The sequence below is a fragment of the Taudactylus pleione genome, unplaced genomic scaffold (assembly GCF_031769625.1).
Source record: "Taudactylus pleione unplaced genomic scaffold, aTauple2 ptg000680l, whole genome shotgun sequence".
Taxonomy (NCBI): Eukaryota; Metazoa; Chordata; class Amphibia; order Anura; family Myobatrachidae; genus Taudactylus; species Taudactylus pleione.
Window position 1 is genome coordinate 215095 of NW_028285082.1, and position 12521 is coordinate 227615.

General features: G+C 34.7%; 3 non-coding genes across 3 annotated transcripts; all 3 read left to right on the plus strand.

Moving 5' to 3' along the window:
* Nucleotides 1–4926: 4926 nt before the first annotated feature.
* TRNAS-GCU (transfer RNA serine (anticodon GCU)) lies at nucleotides 4927–5008 on the plus strand. Its single transcript has one exon. It is a non-coding gene; the product is annotated as a tRNA-Ser (tRNA).
* A 431-nt stretch (nucleotides 5009–5439) lies between these two features.
* On the plus strand, nucleotides 5440–5521 carry TRNAS-GCU (transfer RNA serine (anticodon GCU)). Its single transcript has one exon. It is a non-coding gene; the product is annotated as a tRNA-Ser (tRNA).
* Nucleotides 5522–8000: 2479 nt separating this feature from the next.
* Nucleotides 8001–8082, plus strand: TRNAS-GCU (transfer RNA serine (anticodon GCU)). The gene has a single exon. It is a non-coding gene; the product is annotated as a tRNA-Ser (tRNA).
* The last annotated feature ends 4439 nt before the right edge of the window (nucleotides 8083–12521 follow it).

Here is a 12521-nt window from a genome sequence, read left to right on the forward strand (position 1 = left end):
TGATTTTTTGTTGTTTGTGATGGATCAACATGATGGTGTAGTAGTTCACAAATATAGGTTACGTTTAAAGTAAAATAAATGTTCTTTAAGCAAAGGCTCACTTGAAAGTGGACTTGCTAACAAGCCTGTGATATTGATGAGAACACAACCAATAATGTATAAATAATTGATTTAAAACAAGACAAGTGGTGTCAGAAAACCCTTCTTTATTTGTGCCAGAAAGACGAGGTGGCCGAGTGGTTAAGGCGATGGACTTCACTTCACTTATGAAACATTATTTGCAAAAATTCCATTTCCTAGCAAACAATTTCAAACCGATGAGGATGGGATTTGAACCCATGCGTGCAGAGCACTATACATTGTGCTCTGCATCCATGGGTTCAAATCCCATCCTCGTCGGTTTGGAATTATTTGCTTGGAAATGGAATTTTTGCAAATAATGCTTCATAAGTGAAGTGACACTCAAATGTCAAAAATAAACTAATTCAATTAAGAAATCTACTTCAATGAACAATGCTTTTCATTAAAGACATACATAGCACATATTTAGTGAAAATCTACCATTACTGTTATAGTAGAAGTCATGTCATTGGCCAGATGTGTATGTTATGATTTTTTGTCGTTTGTGATGGATCAACATGCTGGTGTAGTAGTTCACAAATATAGGTTATGTTTAAAGTAAAATAAATGTTCTTTAAGCAAAGGCTAACTTGAAAGTGGAATTGCTAACAAGCCTGTGATATTGCTGAGAACACAACCAACAATGTATAAAGAATTGATTTAAAATATGACAAGTGGTGTCAGAAAACCCTTCTTTATTTGTGCCAGAAAGACGAGCTGGCCGAGTGGTTAAGGCGATGGACTGCTAATCCTTTGTGCTATGCACGCATGGCTTCAAATCCCATCCTTGTCGGTTTGGAATTGTATGCTTGGAAATGGAATTTTGCAAATAATGCTTCATAAGTGAAGCTGACACTCAAAAGTCAAAAATAAACTAATTCAATTAAGAAATCTACTTCAATGAACAATGCTTTTCATTAAAGACATACATAGCACACATTTAGTGAAAATCTACCATTACTGTTATAGTAGAAGTCATGTCATTGGCCAGATGTGTATGTTATGATTTTTTGTCATTTGTGATGGATCAACATGATGGTGCAGTAGTTCACAAATATAGGTTACATTTCAGGTAAAATAAATGTTCTTTAAGCAAAGGCTCACTTGAAAGTGGACTTGCTAACAAGCCTGTGATATTGATGAGAACACAACCAACAATGTATAAAGAATTGATTTAAAATATGACAAGTGGTGTCAGAAAACCCTTCTTTTTTGTGCTAGAAAGACGAGGTGGCCGAGTGGTTAAGGCGATGGACTGCTAAGCCATTGTGCTCTGCACGCATGGGTTCAAATCTCATCCTTGTCGGTTTGGAATTGTATGCATGGAAATAGAATTTTACAAATATTGCTTCATAAGTGAAGTGACACTCAAATGTCAAAAATAAACTAATTCAATTAAGAAATCTACTTCAATGAACAATGCTTTTCATTAAAGATATACATAGAACACATTTAGTGAAAATCTACCATTACTGTTATAGTAGAAGTCATGTCATTGGCCAAATGTGTATGTTATGATTTTTTGTCGTTTGTGATGGATCAACATGCTGGTGTAGTAGTTCACAAATATAGGTTACATTTAAAGTAAAATAAATGTTCTTTAAGCAAAGGCTCACTTGAAAGTGGACTTGCTTACAAGCCTGTGATATTGATGAGAACACAACCAACAATGTATAAAGAATTGATTTAAAATATGACAAGTGGTGTCAGAAAACCCTTCTTTTTTGTGCAAGAAAGACGAGGTGGCCGAGTGGTTAAGGCGATGGACTGCTAAGCCATTGTGCTCTGCACGCATGGGTTCAGATCTCATCCTTGTCGGTTTGGAATTGTATGCTTGGAAATAGAATTTTACAAATATTGCTTCATAAGTGAAGTGACACTCAAATGTCAAAAATAAACTAATTCAATTAAGAAATCTACTTCAATGAACAATGATTTTCATTAAAGACATACATAGCACACATTTAGTGAAAATCTACCATTACTGTTAAAGTAGAAGTCATGTCATTGGCCAGATGTGTATGTTATGATTTTTTGTCATTTGTGATGGATCAACATGATGGTGCAGTAGTTCACAAATATAGGTTACATTTCAAGTAAAATAAATGTTCTTTAAGCAAAGGCTCACTTGAAAGTGGACTTGCTAACAAGCCTGTGATATTGCTGAGAACACAACCAACAATGTGTAAAGAAATGATTTAAAATATGACAAGTGGTGTCAGACAACACTTCTTTATTTGTGCCAGAAAGACGAGGTGGCCGAGTGGTTTAGGCGATGGACTGCTAATCCTTTGTGCTCTGCACGCATGGTTTCAAATCCCATCTTTATCGGTTTGGAATTGAATACTTTGAAATGGAATTTAACAAATAATGCTTCATAAGTGAAGTGACACTCAAATGTCAAAAATAAACTAATTCATTTAAGAAATCTTCTTCAATGAACAATGCTTTTCATTAAAGACATACATAGAACACATTAAGTGAAAATCTACCATTACTGTTATAGTAGAAGTCATGTCATTGGCCAAAGGTGTATGTTATGATTTTTTGTCGTGTGTGATGGATCAACATGATGGTGTTCACAAATATAGGTTATGTCTAAAGTAAAATAAATGTTCTTTAAGCAAAGGCTCACTTGAATGTGGACATGCCAACAAGCCTGTGATATTGATGAGAACACAACCAATAATGTATAAAGAATTGATTTAAAACAAGACAAGTGGTGTCAGAAAACCCTTCTTTTATGTGCCAGAAAGACGAGGTGGCCGAGTGGTTAAGGTGATGGACTGCTCATCCATTGTGCTCTGCACGCATGGGTTCAAATCTCATCCTTGTTGGTTTGGAATTGTATGCTTGGAAATAGAATTTTACAAATATTGCTTCATAAGTGAAGCTGACACTCAAAAGTCAAAAATAAACTAATTCAATTAAGAAATCTACTTCAATGAACATTGCTTTTCATTAAAGACATACATAGAACACATTTAGTGAAAATCTACCATTACTGTTATAGGAGTAGTCATGTAATTGGCCAGATGTGTATGTTATGATTTTTGGTCGTTTGTGATGGATCAACATGATGGTGTAGTAGTTCACAAATATAGGTTATTTTAAAGTAAAATAAATGTTCTTTAAGAAAAGGCTCACTTGAAAGTGGACTTGCTAACAAGCCTGTGATATTGATGAGAACACAACCAACAATGTATAAAGAATTGATTTAAATTATGACAACTGGTGTCAGAAAACCCTTCTTTTTTGTGCCAGAAAGACGAGGTGGCCGAGTGGTTAAGGCGATGGACTGCTAAGCCATTGTTCTCTGCACGTATGGGTTCAAATCTCATCCTTGTCGGTTTGGAATTGTATGCTTGGAAATAGAATTTTACAAATATTGCTTCATAAGTGAAGTGACACTCAAATGTCAAAAATAAACTAATTCAATTAAGAAATCTACTTCAATGAACAATGCTTTTCATTAAAGATATACATAGAACACATTTAGTGAAAATCTACCATTACTGTTATAGTAGAAGTCATGTCATTGGCCAGATGTGTATGTTATGATTTTTTGTCATTTGTGATGGATCAAGATGCTGGTGCAGTAGTTCACAAATATAGGTTACATTTCAAGTAAAATAAATGTGCTTTAAGCAAAGGCTCACTTGAAAGTGGACTTGCTAACAAGCCTGTGATATTGATGAGAACACAACCAACAATGTATAAAGAATTGATTTAAAATATGACAAGTGGTGTCAGAAAACCCTTCTTTATTTGTGCCAGAAAGACGAGGTGGCCGAGTGGTTAAAGCGATGGACTGCTCATCCATTGTGCTCTGCACGCATGGGTTCAAATCCCATCCTTGTCGGTTTGGAATTGTATGCTTGGAAATAGAATTTTGCAAATAATGCTTCATAAGTGAAGTGACACTCAAATGTCATAAATAAACTAATTCAATTAAGAAATCTACTTCAATGAACAATGATTTTCATTAAAGACATACATAGAACACATTTATTGAAAATCTACCATTACTGTTATAGGAGTAGTCATGTCATTGGCCCGATGTGTATGTTATGATTTTATGTCGTTTGTGATGGATCAATATGCTGGTGTAGTAGTTCACAAATATAGGTTATGTTTAAAGTAAAATAAATGTTCTTTAAGCAAAGGCTCACTTGAAAGTGGAATTGCTAACAAGCCTGTGATATTGCTGAGAACACAACCAACAATGTATAAAGAATTGATTTAAAATATGACAAGTGGTGTCAGAAAACCCTTCTTTATTTGTGCCAGAAAGACGAGGTGGCCGAGTGGTTAAGGCGATGGACTGCTAAGCCATTGTTCTCTGCACGTATGGGTTCAAATCTCATCCTTGTCGGTTTGGAATTGTATGCTTGGAAATAGAATTTTACAAATATTGCTTCATAAGTGAAGTGACACTCAAATGTCAAAAATAAACTAATTCAATTAAGAAATCTACTTCAATGAACAATGCTTTTCATTAAAGATATACATAGAACACATTTAGTGAAAATCTACCATTACTGTTATAGTAGAAGTCATGTCATTGGCCAGATGTGTATGTTATGATTTTTTGTCATTTGTGATGGATCAAGATGCTGGTGCAGTAGTTCACAAATATAGGTTACATTTCAAGTAAAATAAATGTGCTTTAAGCAAAGGCTCACTTGAAAGTGGACTTGCTAACAAGCCTGTGATATTGATGAGAACACAACCAACAATGTATAAAGAATTGATTTAAAATATGACAAGTGGTGTCAGAAAACCCTTCTTTATTTGTGCCAGAAAGACGAGGTGGCCGAGTGGTTAAAGCGATGGACTGCTAATCCATTGTGCTCTGCACGCATGGGTTCAAATCCCATCCTTGTCGGTTTGGAATTGTATGCTTGGAAATAGAATTTTGCAAATAATGCTTCATAAGTGAAGTGACACTCAAATGTCATAAATAAACTAATTCAATTAAGAAATCTACTTCAATGAACAATGATTTTCATTAAAGACATACATAGAACACATTTATTGAAAATCTACCATTACTGTTATAGGAGTAGTCATGTCATTGGCCCGATGTGTATGTTATGATTTTATGTCGTTTGTGATGGATCAATATGCTGGTGTAGTAGTTCACAAATATAGGTTATGTTTAAAGTAAAATAAATGTTCTTTAAGCAAAGGCTCACTTGAAAGTGGAATTGCTAACAAGCCTGTGATATTGCTGAGAACACAACCAACAATGTATAAAGAATTGATTTAAAATATGACAAGTGGTGTCAGAAAACCCTTCTTTATTTGTGCCAGAAAGACGAGGTGGCCGAGTGGTTAAGGCGATGGACTGCTAATCCATTGTGCTCTGCACGCATGGGTTCAAATCCCATCCCTGTCGGATTGGAATTGTATGCTTGGAAATGGAATTTTACAAATAATGCTTCATAAGTGAAGTGACACTCAAATGTCAAAAATAAACTAATTCAATTAAGAAATCTACTTCAATTAACAATGCTTTTCATTAAAGACATACATAGCAGACATTTAGTGAAAATCTACCATTACTGTTATAGTAGAAGTCATGTCATTGGCCAGATGTGTATGTTATGATTTTTTGTCATTTGTGATGTATCAACATGATGGTTCAGTAGTTCACAATTATAGGTTACATTTCAAGTAAAATAAATGTTCTTTAAGCAAAGGCTCACTTGAAAGTGGACTTGCTAACAAGCCTGTGATATTGATGAGAACACAACCAACAATGTAAAAAGAATTGATTTAAAATATGACAAGTGGTGTCAGAAAACCCTTCTGTTTTGTGCCAGAAAGACGAGTTGGCCGAGTGGTTAAGGCGATGGACTGCTAATCCATTGTGCTCTGCACGCATGGGTTCAAATCCCCTCCTTGTTGGTTTGGAATTGTATGCTTGGAGATGGAATTTTACAGATAATGCTTCATAAGTGAAGTGACACTCAAATGTCAAAAATAAACTAATTCAATTAAGAAATCTACTTCAATGAACAATGCTTTTCATTAAAGACATACATAGCACACATTTAGTGAAAATCTACCATTACTATTATAGTAGAAGTCATGTCATTGGCCAGATGTGTATGTTATGATTTTTTGTCATTTGTGATGGATCAACATGATGGTGCAGTAGTTCACAAATATAGGTTACATTTCAAGTAATTTAAATGTTCTTTAAGCAAAGGCTCACTTGAAAGTGGACTTGCTAACAAGCCTGTCATATTGATGAGAACACAACCAACAAAGTATAAAGAATTGATTTAAAATATGACAAGTGGTGTCAGAAAACCCTTCTTTTTTGTGCCAGAAAGACGAGGTGGCCGAGTGGTTAAGGCGATGGACTGCTAAGCCGTTGTGCTCTGCACGCATGGGTTCAAATCTCATCCTTGTCGGTTTGGAATTGTATGCTTGGAAATAGAATTTTACAAATATTGCTTCATAAGTGAAGTGACACTCAAATGTCAAAAATAAACTAATTCAATTAAGAAATCTACTTCAATGAACAATGCTTTTCATTAAAGACATACATAGAACACATTTAGTGAAAATCTACCATTACTGTTATAGTAGAAGTCATGTCATTGGCCAAATGTGTATGTCATGATTTTTTGTCGTTTGTGATGGATCAACATGATGGTGTAGTAGTTCACACATATAGGTAACATTTAAAGTAAAATAAATGTTCTTTAAGCAAAGTCTCACTTGAAAGTGGACTTGCTAACAAGCCTGTGATATTGCTGAGAACACAACCAACAATGTATAAAGAATTGATTTAAAATATGACAAGTGGTGTCCGAAAACCCTTCTTTTTTGTGCCAGAAAGACGAGGTGGCCGAGTGGTTAAGGCGATGGACTGCTAAACCATTGTGCTCTGCACGCATGGGTTCAAATCTCATCCTTGTCGGTTTGGAATTGTATGCTTGGAAATAGAATTTTACAAATATTGCTTCATAAGTGAAGTGACACTCAAATGTCAAAAATAAACTAATTCAATTAAGAAATCTACTTCAATGAACAATGCTTTTCATTAAAGATATACATAGAACACATTTAGTGAAAATCTACCATTACTGTTATAGTAGAAGTCATGTCATTGGCCAAATGTGTATGTTATGATTTTTTGTCGTTTGTGATGGATCAACATGCTGGTGTAGTAGTTCACAAATATTGGTTATTTTAAAGTAAAATAAATGTTCTTTAAGCAAAGGCTCACTTGAAAGTGGAATTGATAACAAGCCTGTGATATTGCTGAGAACACAACCAACAATGTATAAAGAATTGATTTAAAATATGACAAGTTTTGTCAGAAAACCCTTCTTTATTTGTGCAAGAAAGACGAGCTGGCCGAGTGGTTAAGGCGATGGACTGCTAATCCATTGTGCTCTGTATGCATGGGTTCAAATCCCATCTTTGTTGGTTTGGACTTGTATGCTTGAAAATGGAATTTTACAAATAATGCTTCATAAGTGAAGTGACACTCAAATGTCACAAATAAACTAATTCAATTAAGAAATCTACTTCAATGAACAATGCTTTTCATTAAAGACATACATAGCACACATTTAGTGAAAATCTACCATTACTGTTATAGTAGAAGTCATGTCATTGGCCAGATGTGTATGTTATGATTTTTTGTCATTTGTGATGGATCAACATGATGGTGCAGTAGTTCACAAATATAGGTTACATTTCAAGTAAAATAAATGTTATTTAAGCAAAGGCTCACTTGAAAGTGGACTTGCTAACAAGCCTGTGATATTGATGAGAACACAACCAACAATGTTTAAAGAATTGATTTAAAATATGACAAGTGGTGTCAGAAAACCCTTCTTTATTTGTGCAAGAAAGACGAGGTGGCCGAGTGGTTAAGGCGATGGACTGCTAATCCATTGTGCTCTGCACGCATGGGTTCAAATCCCATCCCTGTCGGATTGGAATTGTATGCTTGGAAATGGAATTTTACAAATAATGCTTCATAAGTGAAGTGACACTCAAATGTCAAAAATAAACTAATTCAATTAAGAAATCTACTTCAATTAACAATGCTTTTCATTAAAGACATACATAGCAGACATTTAGTGAAAATCTACCATTACTGTTATAGTAGAAGTCATGTCATTGGCCAGATGTGTATGTTATGATTTTTTGTCATTTGTGATGTATCAACATGATGGTTCAGTAGTTCACAATTATAGGTTACATTTCAAGTAAAATAAATGTTCTTTAAGCAAAGGCTCACTTGAAAGTGGACTTGCTAACAAGCCTGTGATATTGATGAGAACACAGCCAACAATGTAAAAAGAATTGATTTAAAATATGACAAGTGGTGTCAGAAAACCCTTCTGTTTTGTGCCAGAAAGACGAGTTGGCCGAGTGGTTAAGGCGATGGACTGCTAATCCATTGTGCTCTGCATGCATGGGTTCAAATCCCCTCCTTGTTGGTTTGGAATTGTATGCTTGGAAATGGAATTTTACAGATAATGCTTCATAAGTGAAGTGACACTCAAATGTCAAAAATAAACTAATTCAATTAAGAAATCTACTTCAATGAACAATGCTTTTCATTAAAGACATACATAGCACACATTTAGTGAAAATCTACCATTACTATTATAGTAGAAGTCATGTCATTGGCCAGATGTGTATGTTATGATTTTTTGTCATTTGTGATGGATCAACATGATGGTGCAGTAGTTCACAAATATAGGTTACATTTCAAGTAATTTAAATGTTCTTTAAGCAAAGGCTCACTTGAAAGTGGACTTGCTAACAAGCCTGTCATATTGATGAGAACACAACCAACAAAGTATAAAGAATTGATTTAAAATATGACAAGTGGTGTCAGAAAACCCTTCTTTTTTGTGCCAGAAAGACGAGGTGGCCGAGTGGTTAAGGCGATGGACTGCTAAGCCGTTGTGCTCTGCACGCATGGGTTCAAATCTCATCCTTGTCGGTTTGGAATTGTATGCTTGGAAATAGAATTTTACAAATATTGCTTCATAAGTGAAGTGACACTCAAATGTCAAAAATAAACTAATTCAATTAAGAAATCTACTTCAATGAACAATGCTTTTCATTAAAGACATACATAGAACACATTTAGTGAAAATCTACCATTACTGTTATAGTAGAAGTCATGTCATTGGCCAAATGTGTATGTCATGATTTTTTGTCGTTTGTGATGGATCAACATGATGGTGTAGTAGTTCACACATATAGGTAACATTTAAAGTAAAATAAATGTTCTTTAAGCAAAGGCTCACTTGAAAGTGGACTTGCTAACAAGCCTGTGATATTGATGAGAACACAACCAACAATGTATAAAGAATTGATTTAAAATATGACAAGTGGTGTCCGAAAACCCTTCTTTTTTGTGCCAGAAAGACGAGGTGGCCGAGTGGTTAAGGCGATGGACTGCTAAACCATTGTGCTCTGCACGCATGGGTTCAAATCTCATCCTTGTCGGTTTGGAATTGTATGCTTGGAAATAGAATTTTACAAATATTGCTTCATAAGTGAAGTGACACTCAAATGTCAAAAATAAACTAATTCAATTAAGAAATCTACTTCAATGAACAATGCTTTTCATTAAAGATATACATAGAACACATTTAGTGAAAATCTACCATTACTGTTATAGTAGAAGTCATGTCATTGGCCAAATGTGTATGTTATGATTTTTTGTCGTTTGTGATGGATCAACATGCTGGTGTAGTAGTTCACAAATATTGGTTATTTTAAAGTAAAATAAATGTTCTTTAAGCAAAGGCTCACTTGAAAGTGGAATTGATAACAAGCCTGTGATATTGCTGAGAACACAACCAACAATGTATAAAGAATTGATTTAAAATATGACAAGTTTTGTCAGAAAACCCTTCTTTATTTGTGCAAGAAAGACGAGCTGGCCGAGTGGTTAAGGCAATGGACTGCTAATCCATTGTGCTCTGTATGCATGGGTTCAAATCCCATCTTTGTTGGTTTGGACTTGTATGCTTGAAAATGGAATTTTACAAATAATGCTTCATAAGTGAAGTGACACTCAAATGTCACAAATAAACTAATTCAATTAAGAAATCTACTTCAATGAACAATGCTTTTCATTAAAGACATACATAGCACACATTTAGTGAAAATCTACCATTACTGTTATAGTAGAAGTCATGTCATTGGCCAGATGTGTATGTTATGATTTTTTGTCATTTGTGATGGATCAACATGATGGTGCAGTAGTTCACAAATATAGGTTACATTTCAAGTAAAATAAATGTGCTTTAAGCAAAGGCTCACATGAAAGTGGACTTGCTAACAAGCCTGTGATATTGATGAGAACACAACCAACAATGTTTAAAGAATTGATTTAAAATATGACAAGTGGTGTCAGAAAACCCTTCTTTATTTGTGCCAGAAAGACGAGGTGGCCGAGTGGTTAAGGCGATGGACTTCACTTCACTTATGAAGCATTATTTGCAAAGATTCCATTTCCAAGCAAACAATTCCAAACCGACCAGGATGGGATTTGAACCCATGCGTGCAGAGCACAATCCATTGTGCTCTGCATGCATGGGTTCAAATCCCATCCTCGTCGGTTTGGAATTATTTGCTTGGAAATGGAATTTTTGCAAATAATGCTTCATAAGTGAAGATGACACTCAAATGTCAAAAATAAATTAGTTCAATTAAGAAATCTACTTCAATGAACAATGCTTTTCATTAAAGACATACATAGAACACATTTCGTGAAAATCTACCATTACTGTTATAGTAGTAGTCATGTCATTTACCAGATGGGTATGTTATGATTTTTTGTCATTTGTGATGGATCAACATGATGGTGTAGTAGTTCACAAATATAAGTTACATTTAAAGTAAAATAAATGTTCTTTAAGCTAACGCTCACTTGAAAGTGGACATGCTAACAAGCCTGTGATATTGATGAGAACACAACCAATAATGTATAAAGAACTGATTTAAAACAAGACAAGTTGTGTCAGAAAACCATTGTTATTTTTGTCAGAAAGACGAGGTGGCCGAGTGGTTAAGGCGATGGACTTCAATTCACTTCCCTTATGAAGCATTATTTGCAAAAATTCCATTTCCAAGCAAACAATTCCAAAACAATGAGGATGGGATTTGAACCCATGCGTGCAGAGCACAATCCATTGTGCTTTGCATCCATGGGTTCAAATCCCATCCTCGTCGGTTTGGAATTGTTTACTTGGAAATGGAATTTTTGCAATTAATACTTCATAAGTGAAGCAGACACTCAAATGTTAAAAATAAACTAGTTCAATTAATAAATCTACCTCAATGAACAATGCTTTTCATTAAAGACATACATAGCACACATTTAGGGAAAAACTACCATTACTGTTATAGTAGAAGTCATGTCATTGGCCAAATGTGTATGTTATGATTTTTTGTCATTTGTGATGGATCAACATGATGGTGTTCACAAATATAGGTTAAGTCTAAAGTAAAATAAATGTTCTTTAAGCAAAGGCTCAATTGAAAGTGGACATGCTAACAAGACTGTGATATTGATGAGAACACAACCAATAATGTATAAAGAATTGATTTAAAACTAGACAAGTGGTGTCAGAAAACCCTTCTTTATTTGTGCCAGAATGACGAGGTGGCCGAGTGGTTAAGGCGATGAACTTCACTTCACTTCACATATGAAGCATTATTTGCAAAAATTCCATTTCCAAGCAAACAATTCCAAACCAATGAGGATGGGATTTGAACCCATGCATACAGAGCACAATCCATTGTGCTCTCCATGCATGGGTTCAAATCCCATCCTCGTCGGTTTGGAATTGTTTGCTTGGAAATGGAATTTTTGCAAATAATGCTTCATAAATGAAGCTGACACTCAAATGTCAAAAATATACTAGTTCAATTAAGAAATCTACTTCAATGAACAATGCCTTTCATTAAAGACATACATAGAACACATTTAGTGAAAGTCTACCATTACTGTTATAGTAGAAGTCATGTCATTGGCCAGATGTGTAAGTTAAGATTTTTAGTCATTTGTGATGGATCAAAATGATGGTGTAGTAGATCACAAATATAGGTTACATTTAAAGTAAAATAAATGTTCTTTAAGCAAAGGCTCACTTGAAAGTGGACTTGCTAACAAGCCTGTGATTTTGATGAGAACACAACTAACAATGTATAAAGAATTGATTTAAAATATGACAAGTGGTGTCAGAAAATCCTGTCTTTTTGTGCCAGAAAGACAAGGTGGCCGAGTGGTTAAGGCGATGGACAGCTAATCCATTGTGCTCTGCACGCATGGGTTCAAACCCATCCTTGTCGGTTTGGAATTGTATGCTTGGAAATGGAATTTTACAAATAATGTTTCA